This window comes from Pelobates fuscus, chromosome 7 (genome assembly GCF_036172605.1).
Source record: "Pelobates fuscus isolate aPelFus1 chromosome 7, aPelFus1.pri, whole genome shotgun sequence".
Taxonomy (NCBI): domain Eukaryota; kingdom Metazoa; phylum Chordata; class Amphibia; order Anura; family Pelobatidae; genus Pelobates; species Pelobates fuscus.
In genome coordinates, this window is record NC_086323.1 from 89,649,832 (window position 1) to 89,665,425 (window position 15,594).

The window sequence follows — 15,594 nt, forward strand, 5'->3', positions numbered from 1 at the left end:
AAGAAGGCAGTGGGAACCTAGTTATCCCACAACGCTGGAATACTGAGCCTTATTTAAAGGCTCCTTCTTTGTGAGTGATATTCCACCCATTTTCTGCAATCTCAATATTATACAGACAATATTGCACTATTATGTGTTTTATTCTGTTTTATCTCTAGGAATATTTACCATTATCACCTGTTTTAATAAGAAGATACTCCACCCGATACTGTATGTAATTTCTGTTTGACGTGAGGGTAAAGGGTAACTCACTAAGGTGTTTTGAGTATCTCTTATTTTCTGTGTGTCCCACTGGTAATATTGTTACCATTTATTGTTTGTTATTATGTTTTATATATAATTCCCTTTTCAGTATTTGAAGTGGACATTATACTAAAATGTATTTTTTGGAAAACAGAGAATACCGTACTAATAATATAGATGTATGTTTTGAAACAACTATAGGACATAATTAAACTCCACAATACAACGATAAAAATAAATCTAGATATAATTTAGAAAAAACTCTCATAAAAGAGCTGAAAGTGAAATGGGAAATAGCAGCCCTTAAAAAATATGTCCGAGACCAGATTACCCCTAGAGGCCTTAGGTTCTATGAGGACCCAAGTTTTGATAGGGAAGATCCCCACTTTATGGCAGGCTGGGACAAACTTCTAGACGGATTCTCTTTTAGTACAATGGGCTATATAGTGGCTAGGAGAGAAGAAACTCTCCCCAAACTTGGTGAGGAAATTAACAAATGGAAAAACTGCCTAGCAGAAAACACAAGCCCAGAAATTTATAATAACATTTTAAGAGAAATTCAAACGAAAGTAGACAAGATTGAATTAGATACTATTGAAATTAAAAAGAAAAAATACCTAAGAGATACCACAGATTATCAGACAGGAAATGTTAGGGATTCTAGAAAAAATAACAAACGCCAGAATATCCCCTTCAAAAGACAACAACATACTCAGGTCAAATACCCACAACGACCACAAATCAATAGATATCAACCAGAGAGATTTGATAGAAATACACAATGGTAAAATAACAGAAAAACCTCATATAGAGATAATGTAGAAAGATTCACAGAAAAAGAACAACAAAATAAATGTCAATCACATAAAATAATCCATCTCTATAGATCTGGTGAACCTTTACAATTCCATAATCACACACCAACTTATAGGAGACATTATCAAACTAACCATGAACACACTAAAACTACCACTATTAATAATAAGAATCCTAAGAAATACAGTGATGTAGTCAAAGAGGGAACTCAAAGGAAAGAATTAGGAAAAGCTACAGACAAAGACACATTTAAAACCTCTACCGATAGACCTACCTCACCACATAACAAAATAAGAAATTCAAGTGATAAGGCATCCCCTCCCCCAGACACCCCACCATCGCCCTCTTTTTTTCGGAGGGACCGAATACAAAACAGAAGGAAATGGACAGACAAGACCCAGTCTTGGGACATACAGGGGAAAAGACAACGACCAATGGAAGAACAAGGAGACAGAGAAGAAAGAGGAAAACAATACAGAGAAAAGAGAGGCAAGACCTCAATTTAGAAGGCATATTTAATTTAGCAGGCCAACCTTTAACTAGGGAACAGACAGATATTTTTAAAAAGGGCCTTAAGTTTGCCCCTATAGCTGATTTCAACTCCTTTGACTTTTTCGTAGACATGAATCTATTCAAAAGAAAATTATCTTTAAAAAAAAAATCTTTAATAAAGAAAAAAACCTGCCAGAAACAAAAAGTGATGAATATTTTCACACATCGCTTAAAGAAAAATCCCAATTCTTTCCAAGACACCTGATTTCAAACGAAATTAAAGCGTTTGAAACCATGGTGATGAAAGATGTAGAGAAATTTAAAAAAAATAAATAAATATAAACAAAATGTATCAATAGAAGGGAAAAAAGCTTTAAAGAATATAAAGAATGATGATAATCTAGTAATTAAACCAGCAGATAAGGCTCAATATGTTAGAGAAGCAGACAGAACACAGCTAACAAAACTCTAACAAAAAAAAATATATTTTTTAAATTTTATTTTTTTTATTCCCTAATTCCCACTAAATTCCACCCACCAAAATAACTAAATCACAAATTAATAAAATCAAATAATAAAATTTAACCCCTTAGGGTTACAAAAAAACTAAAAATTAACCCTTGAAAGTAAAAAAAAAAAAAAAAAAGCTAGCCGTGATCAAGCAGCAGGGAAAGGGTTAAAAAAAAAATTAACTACAGGGAAAGGAATTTTATACTTTATAAGTACTTAGCAATAACGCAGGGACACAATGTAGCACCGATCCGTCTCTCTCCACTTCACAAACCCACACGAGGAGGAGGGAGGCGGATCAGATATCCCAGCAGCATTGTGACCGCTGTGACTGGCTGTCACAGCGATCACATGGGCTGGGATATCCGGATTTGCTGCTGCTGGTCTGCCCCTGACTCGGAGGGACCCAGCAACAGCATTAACCCCGCGATTGCCGGCACTGCGCGATCGCGGCATTAATTTTAACGCGTGACGGACGAGGTCCGTCACTCGTCATTAACGCATTCCCCTGAGTGACGGACCTCGTCCGTCACTCGTCGTTAAGGGGTTAAAGATGACCCAATTTTAAACAAAATCTTACCCTCAAAACCTAAAATTACATATAGAGGAGCAAATTTTTTTAAAAATATCTTAGTTAAAAGTAATTTAATTTTCAAAAAAACAAAGCACTTTATTCAAGATTTGAAAGGATTTTATGGTTGTGGTACATGTCTCCCGTGTAAAACTACAAAAAGTACAAAAATACATTTGGAAGATATAGAACCTATTATTCACAAGCCATATATAATCGAAGATCATCTTACTTGTCATTCAAAGGGCATTATATATATTTTAAAATGCCCCTGTAATTTGATTTATGTAGGAAGGACTATAAGACCTCTAAAGGTTAGGATCACTGAGCATATCCGTAATATTAGAATTGGTTTGGAAACTCACAGCGTATCCCTACATTTTAAAGAGATTCACAACCAGAATCCAGAAAAAAAAAAATTTGTGCAATAAAGGAAGTAAAACGAGATTGGAGAGGGGGTAACTATATTAAAATATTGGATAAAGAAGAAATGCATTTTATTTATAATTTTAAAACCCTTACCCCTTATGGCTTAAACTCGGATTTTGAGGTTTGCCATTTTTAAAATAAATACTTTTTGTTAATATTTTTTTATTATTTAATATATTATCTTTTTAATTATTCCACCTTCTCTTATCTCATATCGTATTATGAGCATTTATTTCTTTCTGATTTCCAATATTTTATTATACATTATTGAGTCACTATTCTAAGTTATCACATTAGATTTGAGATATACCATATTTAGATGTTTTTATACATTCTCCTTATTTCTTATAGTAACTATATGTAAATTATTTTTTCCCTTTTTTTCCTTATTATATAGACTCTATTTTACATTTGTAGTATTTTTTATCTTATAGATCTTTAATTATCTTTGCCTAATTCCTTCCATATTGTCCTTATCAACATCTGTAACATGCTAAATGAGAGATTGACATTAACTGTAACCTGCTAAATGAGAGACTGACATTATCGAACAAACGAAGTGGAACGTACAGATGCGTTCCACCATACAGGAAATAGAGCTGCGACATATGCGTTCCACCGATGGAACGCAAAACCCGGAAGCGGAAGTGCCGCCCGACCGCCCGAGACGAGGTCATCAAAATATCGCGAATTTTGGATTATTTAAATGGGAATTCGCAGAAAGAAACCCACCAGCAACTGAGGAAGCCTCTAAACGAGGCGAAACGCATTTTGCACCAGGAACGCTGGAATACTGAGCCTTATTTCAAGGCTCCTTCTTTGTGACTGATATTCCACCCATTTTATGCATTTTCAATATTATACAGACAATATTGCACTATTATGTGTTTTATTCTGTTTTATCTCTAGGAATATTTACCATTATCACCTGTTTTAATAAGAAGATACTCCACCTTATACTGTATGTACCTTCACAAGATTCGCCCAGGAGCATTGCAGGGGTGAGTGCACTCTTGGTGGGGGCCGGGATAACCCCCACTGGCCCAGAGGGTGGATGTACAGGGTGTGATGGACACCTCCGCCGACTGATGCTCCTAGCGCTGCTCAAGGACCATCAGAGAGCTGGGGCTCTCCTCCAGGAGAGTATAGCTGGGGCTCTGCTCCAGGAGAGTATAGCTGGGGCTCTGCTCCAGGAGAGTATAGCTGGGGCTCTGCTCCAGGAGAGTATAGCTGGGGCTCTGCTCCAGGAGAGTATAGCTGGGGCTCTGCTCCAGGAGAGTATAGCTGGGGCTCTGCTCCAGGAGAGTATAGCTGGGGCTCTGCTCCAGGAGAGTATAGCTGGGGCTCTGCTCCAGGAGAGTATAGCTGGGGCTCTGCTCCAGGAGAGTATAGCTGGGGCTCTGCTCCAGGAGAGTATAGCTGGGGCTCTGCTCCAGGAGAGTATAGCTGGGGCTCTGCTCCAGGAGAGTATAGCTGGGGCTCTGCTCCAGGAGAGTATAGCTGGGGCTCTGCTCCAGGAGAGTATAGCTGGGGCTCTGCTCCAGGAGAGTATAGCTGGGGCTCTCCTCCAGGAGAGTATAGCTGGGGCTCTCCTCCAGGAGAGTATAGCTGTATAGCTGAAGCGAGCTCTTATGAGAGCTAGCAGTGATATAGCTGGTATAGCTGTTCCCTACAACAAGAGCCAAGGCTACACGTTGAGGGTAAGAAGATCTTGTTTATTGAGTGCAAGGGGCATTTCTTTTATACAGTTTTCCCCACAAGGTTACCACCCACGTGGGCCTTGTTGGGCACCGACAACACAAATCCAACAACCAATCATTTACAGACACACGGTTAAGCACTCCCATTCATTACTGTAAACGTCCTCCCCTCTGTTTGGGAGATAATGGAGTTAATTGCTGTATCAACTCAATTATCTCCAAGCGAAAAATATGCTTTTTATACAATTTTTATAACTCAAAAACTATACATGCAATTTTAATGAACTAAATGAATTAATTCCATGAACTCGACAGCAAAACACAGCTGAATGCGTTCGACTGAATTAAAATGGCCGCCGCCACGTGTTCGTTAGTCAAATGGCGGCCACTTCGACTACTTCGGCTGTATCCGAAGTGCCAGTTCAAAAGTGCAGCTCCTTTCCCATATGATTTAAAGGGCCAGAAACAGTCTTTTAGCATCCAATCTGCACAAATGGAGTTTTAAAAATGCAATACACCCCAGGGGCCATAGTAACAATTCAAAGGGTTAGCCATTAGTCCTCTCCAAGCACAAGTAACATAAATTCCCTTGGTTGTTGGTCAAAATTGCCAAGATCATTCCATATCTGAAGGTCTTTCTACCTTAAACCAGGCCTGCTCCCTTGAGTTATAGATTTGTAGTTTCTTAATGTGGACAATTATGTTGGCACAGTATATTTCTTTTATTGGGGGTATTACTCTATTACTTTTCTTTTCCAGACCTTGTACAATAATTTGTGGTATATTTCCTCTCCATATAAAATTAGAGAAGGAAAGCTGGATCATATCTAACCAGGTCTTAGGAGATTTTAATGGGATCATATTGAAGAGATATGCCCATTTAGGTATAATATACGCCTTTATCATATTGATTCTTCCCCACCAAGAGATCTCCAAGTAACACCATTCTTTAAGAATACTATTGGTATATTTAACCAATTTTAAGACATTAGCTAACACTATAAACTTTGAGTTAGTCGTGATAATTATTCCAATATAATACAAGTTTTTAGACCAATAGAAGTAAAAATTTTTAGAGTAGCTGGATTTAAATGTATAACTAAAGCTGTTGTTTTATATATGTAGGTTTATTTTATAGTATGAAATATGTCCATATTTTTGAATTTCCTGCATTAAATGATATATTGATAAAGTAGGATCAACAATAGAAATCAAGACGTTGACATACCTTTGATTTCGGTGTTGCTTCCAATACTGATCGCAAACAGTTCTATTGACAGGACCTTAAAAACACTTTTAAATCGAGATTAGTCTGCAGCTCAAGCCATCTGCAACCATCCAGTATGGCACCCAAGCCCCTCCCCTGATTAATAATGTTATCTTAATATGATTTTTGTAGAGATTGCAAAATGATCTATAAGTGCAATTTAGCTTTAAAAATTAGTTGATATTCCCCAGGAACTATACACCCCATGGACACTGCATGTAAGTTACCCCAACGATCCCTGCCGAGACATTTAACCTGAAAGGTAGCCCACACATTGTTTGCAACCCTGGACTGCAGCGACCCGCGCTCACCAATACGGCCAGTCTACGTGGCAACCATCCTTTCCGGGATGACTGACTCTCCCTGAAACACACTGGCGGCTTAGTCAGTTGCCCCCGCGCAGGACTCTAATTACCAAGGCTAACTGGACAGCATGTACCAGGCCACAATGGCTTACTCCCTATGCTCACCAGATGACATCACCTAACCCGCAATGCTATGGTCGGCTCTCAAATATCCTACCCACGGGACCTGACAACATAGCCCGATCCTTCGGATCTAGAGAGCTATCCCTCCACGGACTATCTCTCCCCTATTAGTATATCGATGTAATAGTCAGATAAAAAGCATACTATAGAGTCTATCCAGATATTGTCCGCCCTAAGTACATACAGCGTGCTCTCCACCTATAATAGGCATGCCAAATGTGTACCTACCCCAGCATATGTGACTCCAAAATTGTATATGTTCTATTATTGCTAAGTTTTATTTTCTTTGTCTCAACCCACACGCAGTGACCTAACTACTTTGTTTTACAGAGTTAATCTGTTAAGTTTTGATATACAGTGAAAATCTTTCTGCACACTATGAATGCTTTGCACTATGTCCGACTAACCAGTGAAGACAACCCTTTACACGCGCCCCAGCCAGGATAGTCCGCCTGTGCCTAAGCAGGAGGCCTCACAGGGCATACATTGCACTATGACGTGGGTCAATTGAGGGCTCCATATTCAGAATCAGGACCATACCACACTCTTAACACATGTTGTGCTTCTGCCATGCACGCCCTCTGCCCACCTGACAGGAACACGTTGGTATCTATAAACATAGTTGGGGATGGCCTCTGGCACCCCTCTTAGCCTATGGGACTGACATTTGGACACAAACCATGTTTAACAAGCAGAGCAGCGAGATACAGAGCTCCACATAAGGGGTACTACACATCATGCATACCTCGCATTTGACAATAGCTTGCTCTAAGATACATTGCCCATCCTGATAACGCACCCACCCTGCCCTGACAAGCATACCGTACGAAAAGGTCTGAGCAGCAATACCATTCTCAAACAAGGCAAATGTTACTCCGGCTCATAAGCATTCGCAAACCTCCCCTGAACGCAGGTTTCTCTACTGACTACGCTCCACGCACTGCACCAGCACAGGGGGCACCCCCACGACCGACACTACACAGGCACATAAACCCCAGCAGAACTCTACACGGCGCACAATCACACAGCAAACCGATACGCTACTCACTAACACCCTGCCACTCACATAATCTAGATTACAATGCAAATCAAGCTTATGTACACCTCAATCTGGACCCTCAACTACCACCCACTCATATGACCCACAAGCACCTACAGCTAGATACACAACTCCCGCTAGGAAGGAACATGTTCAGTTTGAATATTTTGCTTGCCGATAGGCTTGTATATAATTTAAATGTCCATTATTGTTATTTCATGTTATAAAAAAAAAAGTGCTTTACTAATGACATTTCACGACAACTTGATCTCAACCTTACTGTATTGTATCCCTTTTTCACTTGAAAATGTCACTGTGAACTTGTTAACTAAAACATGCACTGCAAAAATAAAGAATTAAAAAAAAAAAATTAGTTGATATTATCTTTGGAGAAAAACATTTATCTATGGGCTACCCTACTGAAAAATTAAGATAATTTCAAGATTCAATTTATTTATTGTCAGGACTAAATAATCAATAGTGGAATGCAACAAGTTCCATATAATGCATCAAACATGCCATGAAGTCTAAAACTGGAAGCCAAGATAAAGTCTACATGTAAGGAAGTTAATAAGCGGGGACAAATTCTCAGAGGAAAGTAGATCAGGAGATATGTTTCAGATGAAGCTTCAATTTGGAAGACAGTCAAGTAGTGATCCTATGTTTACCATTGTCATGATTGTGTGGGAGGTGGCCTGGGTTGTTTATTCTAGTGTGACACTCAATTTAGCTTTCTGCTAAATCTAGCTATCAGTTACTGCCAGGAGCACTTGAAAAAACTTTGATTGGGAGATAGGATATTGGCAGACATGTTGTTGTTGTTCCTAGCATGAAACTAGGTTATTAATATATAGGTATGCAAAGTTTTTTTTGTTAACTGTTTAGAGAAAACACAATTCTTGTTTTGGGGACTATGGTGTTCACGAACTAAGGAAAGAAAAGTCCCTCTTTCCTAGTCTGATTCATTGATTCTAATTTGAGTCCCTACGCACATTTAAATAACAGTAGGTTTTTAGTATCACTCCAATATCTATTAATGTGAAAGTTTACCTGCCCCATCAAGGCAAACCTCTTAGATGAGTCCCAGTAGGCCAAATAGGAGTCATAGAGAGCAGATGTACCTGCAATGAGGACAACTATATCCAAGTACCTCCAGAGAGTCAGACAGGTCCTGAATACACGTCCCCTGATAGGGGACGTAACAGGCATTAAACTGATAGGAATAGTACTACTTAACACACCTCATAATAATGCAGAGAGAGGCAATGCAGAGAGATAAGTCTAAAGAAGAGGAGTCAGAGGAGGAAGGTGGCTTTGAGGAGGTGGAAGACCAAACACAGCAGGCGTCCCTGGGGCTTGTTGTCACCTTTCGGGGACCCTTGGTGTAGTACGTGGCTGTGTGGAGGAAGAGACCTTCAATGACATCAGTGAGGACAAGGGACGGGACATGGCTAGCTTGGTATCCAACCTTGTGCAAATGGGGAGTTTGCAGTTGTGCAAATGGACTGTTTGCTGTTGTTTGCGGTGCGTTAAACGGGGAGTTTGGTCTGTCACTGTGAAGCGGGCATAACCCTTACACTACCTGATCGATACCTGATGTTTTAAAGCACGTTATTCCAAACAATTTAGGAATGTTAGGTGATTTATGCCCTTTATGGATTAAAACCAGACTCTGCATCAACTATGTAATTTTCCATGGGAGTTTTGCCATGGATCCCCCTCCGGCATGCCACAGTCCAGGTGTTAGTCCCCTTGAAACAACTTTTCCATTACTATTGTGGCCAGAAAGAGTCCCTGTGGGTTTTAAAATTCATCTGCCTATTGAAGTCTATGGCGGTTCGCCCGGTTCACCCGTTCGTGAACATTTGCGGAAATTCGCGTTCGCCGTTCGCGAACGGAAAATTTTGCGACATCTCTACCTACTAGTCATCAGGTAACCAACTGGCTTACTAATATGAAAAAGAGAATAGCTGGACACCCTGGATTTAAATACATGGAAACTAATCACTGTAAATAGAGTATTACACCCAAAACCCATCATATACACCAGCTGAAAAGAAACAAGTTGGAGCTAGTGATGTCGCGAACACAAAATGTTCGGTTCTCGAACGGCAAACGCGAACTGCCGCAAACGTTCGCGAACCGGCGAACCGGGCGAACCGCCATAGACTTCAATGGGCAGGCGAATTTTAAAACCCACAGGGACTCTTTCTGGCCACAAAAATGATGGAAAAGTTGTTTCAAGGGGACTAACACCTGGACTGTGGAATGCCGGAGGGGGATCCATGGCAAAACTCCCATGGAAAATTACACAGTTGATGCAGAGTCTGGTTTTAATCCATAAAGGGCAGAAATCACCTAACATTCCTAAATCACAATGGATATGGATTGACACCTGACATATGACATATTGACACCTTGACATAGGGATTGACATCTGTCCTCAGAGCCCCTGATACACACTGACACAGAGCAGAATAGGGACTGTTCACCCTACATAGGGTCACTTGGCAGGTATGGATTGACACCTACCCTAAGGATCCCTGATACACACCGACACAGAGCAGAATAGGGACTGTTCCCCCTACACAGGGTCACTTGGCAGATATGGATTGACACCTGTCCTCAGAGAACACGATACACACTGACACAGAGCAGAATAGAGACTGTTCCTGTAATGCCTTAACTATGGTATCCTCTTACTTCCTGGTTCCACGGAGCCTAGCCACACCCCTTTATGACACGGTCTGCCTATTTAATCTGACTGCACCAGCTGATCAGGGCTGGATTATTGAACTACGTTCCTTACTCACAACCCGGCTACAACTTCGTTGTGAAAGCCTCTGCTACCAGACCGGACTGAAAGACTCTGCAAAGTTCCCTTCACCTCTCCTCATCCACGACTAAAGATTAAACACTCTTCATACGCCTCTGAGGAGATCTCGGGAACCAGTGTTCTATATGCCGGAAGCTAAGTAAAACCAATGTGATAAGAGTTGCATCTAAAAGCTGTTATTACCTGTCTCCAAAAGTCCTTCGGTAAAAACAATCCCGTTACAGCTAACTTCAACTCATACTTCATATCAGTTATCTGCATCTGTCTTGCTTCAGTTAAAGTATGGAACAGCTATTGTAATTACTTATCACCTAAACCGTTAACTCTACTAAGAGACTCCTTATTGATTCAGTGTCTGCAATTTACTATCGTTTACTCCTTAAAGCTACAGTGCCTGTAATTGTGGACTTCAGTTATCGTTTACTACTTAAAGCTACAGTGCCTGTAACTGTGGACTTCAGTTATCATTTACTACTTAAAGCTACAGTGCCTGTAATTGTGGACTTCAGTTATCGTTTACTACTTAAAGCTACAGTGCCTGTAACTGTGGACTTCAGTTATCATTTACTACTTAAAGCTACAGTGCCTGTAATTGTGGACTTCAGTTATCGTTTACTACTTAAAGCTACAGTACCTGTAAATTGGAATTAAAGTCTTTACCTTTTACTTTCTTTAATAAATATTCAAACTATACGAAATCTGCAGTTGTGTTCCTTCATAACAAATGTTTAGACGTGACAGTTCCCCTTACATAGGGTCACTTGGCAGATATGGCTTGACACCTGTCCTCAGAGATCATGATACACACTGACACAGAGCAGAATAGAGACTGTTCCACCTACATAGGGTCACTTGGCAGATATGGATTGACACCTGTCCTCAGAGATCATGATACACACTGATACAGAGCAGAATAGAGACTGTTCCCCCTACATAGGGTCACTTGGCAGATATGGATTGACATCTGTCCTCAGAGCCCCTGATACTGTCAGGGTACCTGTGGTCTCTACCTCCGAAAGAGGTAGAGACTTAGCTGTTCCTCCATGCAGAAGGTCTGATGGCTCCCTTCCCCGCGGTCTATCCGGTCATGCTAGGCCGGCCGCGAGGGAGTGACTGCCTTTTACAGCATCTAGGCAGGAAGTAGTCATCAGGACACTCCCCCGGAACGACCTGTCAGTCAATTGCTGCAGGACCAATCAGGACGCCTCGGAGGCGTGGTTACTGCTCTGAACAGGGTATTTAACAGAGCTTCTTTCATTAGCTCATTGCCCTGTCGTGGTTCTAGCTTGTTCTAGTCACTCAGTGCTTGTGTATTCTATTATCCCTTTTGGTTTTGACCCGGCTTGTTTACCTTACTCTGCTTATCTCTGTTACCCTTGATTCGGCTTGTCTCTCGCTTACCTGTCTTCTGTTACCCTCGACCTCGGCTTGTCTTTGACCATTCTATACTGTACTACTTACGTTAGTCCGGCCATTCTAAGGTCCGGTATACGTATCTGGCTACTGTTTGTACTCTGCGTGTTGGATCCCTGTCCCGATCCTGACAGATACACACTGACACAGAGCAGAATAGGAACTGTTCCCCCTACATAGGGTCACTTGGCAGGTATGGATTGACACCTGTCCTCAGAGACCTAATTGTGTAATAATGGTAATACTATTACCTATTATATAATATTGGCAAGGGCAAGGAAATTCCCTCTAAATAGATGGGTATAGGCAGAGAGTATGGAGACCGGAGTGATAAAGTGTCAATAAGGTGATATAAAGTTAAATGTATCACAGACACACAGCCACCCTTTCTCTTAGCTAGTTTCCAGAAATGCTGGATAGGTAGAAGGGCTATAAAGACTCAGAGAGGTCTAAGAATAATCCTCTAAACTAGCCCTAATCTCCTTAAACACCTTCAAGGGTGTTCTAAGGTAAAGCTCAATCTAAACGTTTAGATGACTGCCTGATTTCCCATCACAGATGCTGGCTAGGAATAACAGTGTGCAAGACAAAGAGTGTGTCTAAGTGCCCATAGTGCAGTAAAGTGTCTCTAGTGAAGTGAAAAAGAGAATAACAAGCTGGCGCCCTATCAGGGGACGTGTATATGGCATCAATTTTAGGAACCGGGAGATGGAAAAAGATGCTTGCTCGGTCCTACTACTTCAAATTTGGGGCACTGCGCGTGCAATCTAATGTGCCTCCAGATAGGAATAGTACTACTTAACACACCACTCCTATCAGTTTAATCCCTGTTATGTGCCTTTTTTTTGGTTTGTTTTTTGAAGCCACAGTGCAGCACCAGAGGGACGAAAAATTAGGCATGTACACATGCTTGAAAAATTAGGTATTGTTGCAGCCGCTGCTGTAGCAGCGGCCATAAAAATTGATGTTTGTTTCCCAGGCAGAAAGGGCTCTAAAACATTGTGGCTTGAACCCTAGTTGGTGGCGGATAAGTCACGCAAGTCAACCGGCATTCAGAGCTACAATACAGCAGCGTGTGGACCATTTTTAGCCCAAGGCAGCTCATCTCATCAGGCCATTTTTAGTCGAATGTATCGCCCAGTGTCAGTCCCTTCGGGATCCATCCCTCATTCATCTTAATAAAGGTGAGGTAATCTAGAATTTTTTGACCTAGGCGACTTCTCTTCTCAGTGACAATACCTCCTGCTGCACTGAAGGTCCTTTCTGACAGGACACTTGAAGCGGGGCAGGCCAGAAGTTCTATCGCAAATTGGGATAGCTCAGGCCACAGGTCAAGCCTGCACACCCAGTAGTCAAGGGGTTCATCGCTCCTCAGAGTGACGATATCTGCAGTTAAGGCGAGGTAGTCTGCTACCTGTCGGTCGAGTCGTTCTCTGAGGGTGGATCCCGAGGGGCTGTGGCGATGTGTAGGACTTAAAAAGCTCTGCATGTCCTCCATCAACAACATGTCTTTAAAGCATCCTGTCCTTGCCGGCGTGGTTGTGGGAGGAGGAGGATGACTTCCACCTCTTCCCCTGTTAGATTCCGGTTGTGCTGTGACATCACCATTATACACTGTGTAAAGCATACTTTTTAAATTTATTTTGCAAATGCTGCATCCTTTCCGACTTGTTGTAATTCTGTAACATTTCTGCCACTTTCTGCTTATACCGGGGGTCTAGTAGCGTGGACAACCAGTACAGGTCGTTCTCATTCAGCCTTTTTATACAAGGGTCCCTCAACAGGCACAACAGCATGAAAGACCCCATTTGCACAAGGTTGGATGTCGAGCTACTCATTTCCCGTTCCTCCTCCTCAGTGATGTCAATGTCAATGTTCTTCCCCCCAGCCACGTACAACACCACGGGTACCAGATAGGTGACAACGAGCACCCTGGGATGCCTGTTGTGGTTGGTCTTCCTCCTCCTCCTCAAAGCCACATTCCTCCTCTGACTCCTCTTCCTCACACTCCTCTTCCAGCATTGCCGCAGGTCCAGCAAGCGATGCTGATAAGGCTGTTTCTGGTGGTGATGGTGACCACAACTCTTCCTCTTCACGCTCATCTACGGCCTGCTCCAGCACTCTTCGCAGGGCACGCTCCAGGAAGAAAACAAATGTTATGATGTCGCTGATGGTGCCTTCGGTGCGACTGACTAGGTTTGTCACCTCCTCAAAAGGATGCATGAGCCTACAGGCATTGCGCATTAGCGTCCAGTAACGTGGCAAAAAAATTCCCTAGCACCACGGTCATACAAATATTCATTAATGGCTTTTTCTTGTTGGAGCAGGCGGTCGAACATTAGAAGTGTTGAATTCCAACATGTCGGGCTGTGGCAAATCAAGCGCCTCACTGGCATGTTGTTTCGCCGCTGGATATCGGCAAAGTGGCCATGTAGGAACGCCTGAAATTGCCACACACCTTCCTCGCCTGCTTCAGGACGTCCTGTAAGCCTGTGTACTTATGCACAAGCATTCCATGCTTGGCAGCCGTCAGCAGGTTTACCCAGTGCGCAATGTAGGTGATATACCTGCCATGACCATGCTTTGCAGACCAGGTATCAGTGGTCAGATGGACCCTTGCCCCAACACTGTGTGCCAGACAAGCCGTTACTTCCTTTTGCACAATCGAGTACAGGTTGGGGATTGCCTTTTGTGAAAAGAAATTTCGTCTGGGTACCTTCCACTGCAGTGTCCCAATAGCTACACATTTTTTGAACGCCTCAGACTCCACCAGCTTGTATGGTAAAAGCTGGCAGGCTAATAGTTCGGACAAGCCAGCTGTCAGACGCTGGGCAAGGGGGTGACTTTCTGACATTGGCTTCTTACGCTCAAACATGTCCTTGACAGACACCTGACTGAGGGCAGATGAGCGGGAACTGCTCAAGGCGGGAGACGGAGTGGTGGATGGTTGAGAGGGGGCAAGGAGGACAGCAGTGGTTGACGTGGCTGAAGATGCTGGACCAGGAGGAGGATGGCGGCTTTGAGTTTGCCTGCTGCTTGTACTCATGTGTTCCCATAGGCGTTTGTGATGTGTGATCATGTGCCTACGCAAAGCAGTTGTACCTAGGTGGGTGTTGGACTTCCCACGACTCAGTTTCTTTTGGCACAGGTTGCAAATGGCATCGCTGTTGTCAGAGGCAGACACACAAAAAAATGCCACACTGCTGAGCTCTGCAATGACGGCATTCTGGTGGTGGACAAAGCATGCGTTGATTGGCGTGCTGTCGGGCTGACCCCGGGTGCCGATGCATGCTGTCTGACTGTGCGACTAGCTCCTTGCGACGACCTCCCCCTGCTTCCAACTCGTCTCCTCCTCCTCCTCTCTGTCTCCCCATCTGAACTTTCGTCCTGTTCTTCTTGTTGCCGAGCGGGCACCCACGTGACATCCATGGACGCATCGTCATCATCAACCGCTTCACTTGTATCTGACAACTCAGCAAAGGAAGCAGCAGCGGGTACAACATCATCATCATCACACCGTATGTCCATGTGTGTAATGCTGCCTGCCTGAGACATATCCCTGTTATCTACATCCTCTGGCAATAATGGTTGCGCATCACTCATTTCTTCAAACGGATGTGTGAATAACTCCTCTGACATACCAAGTGAAGCAGCTGTGGTGCTAGTGTTAGTGGTGGCGGCAGGTGGGTGAGTGGTATCTTGAGAGGTGCCCGAAGCTAAGCTGGAGGAGGATGGTGCGTCAAGGTTCCGAGCGGAAGCTGTAGAAGATTGGGTGTCCTGTGTTAGCCCG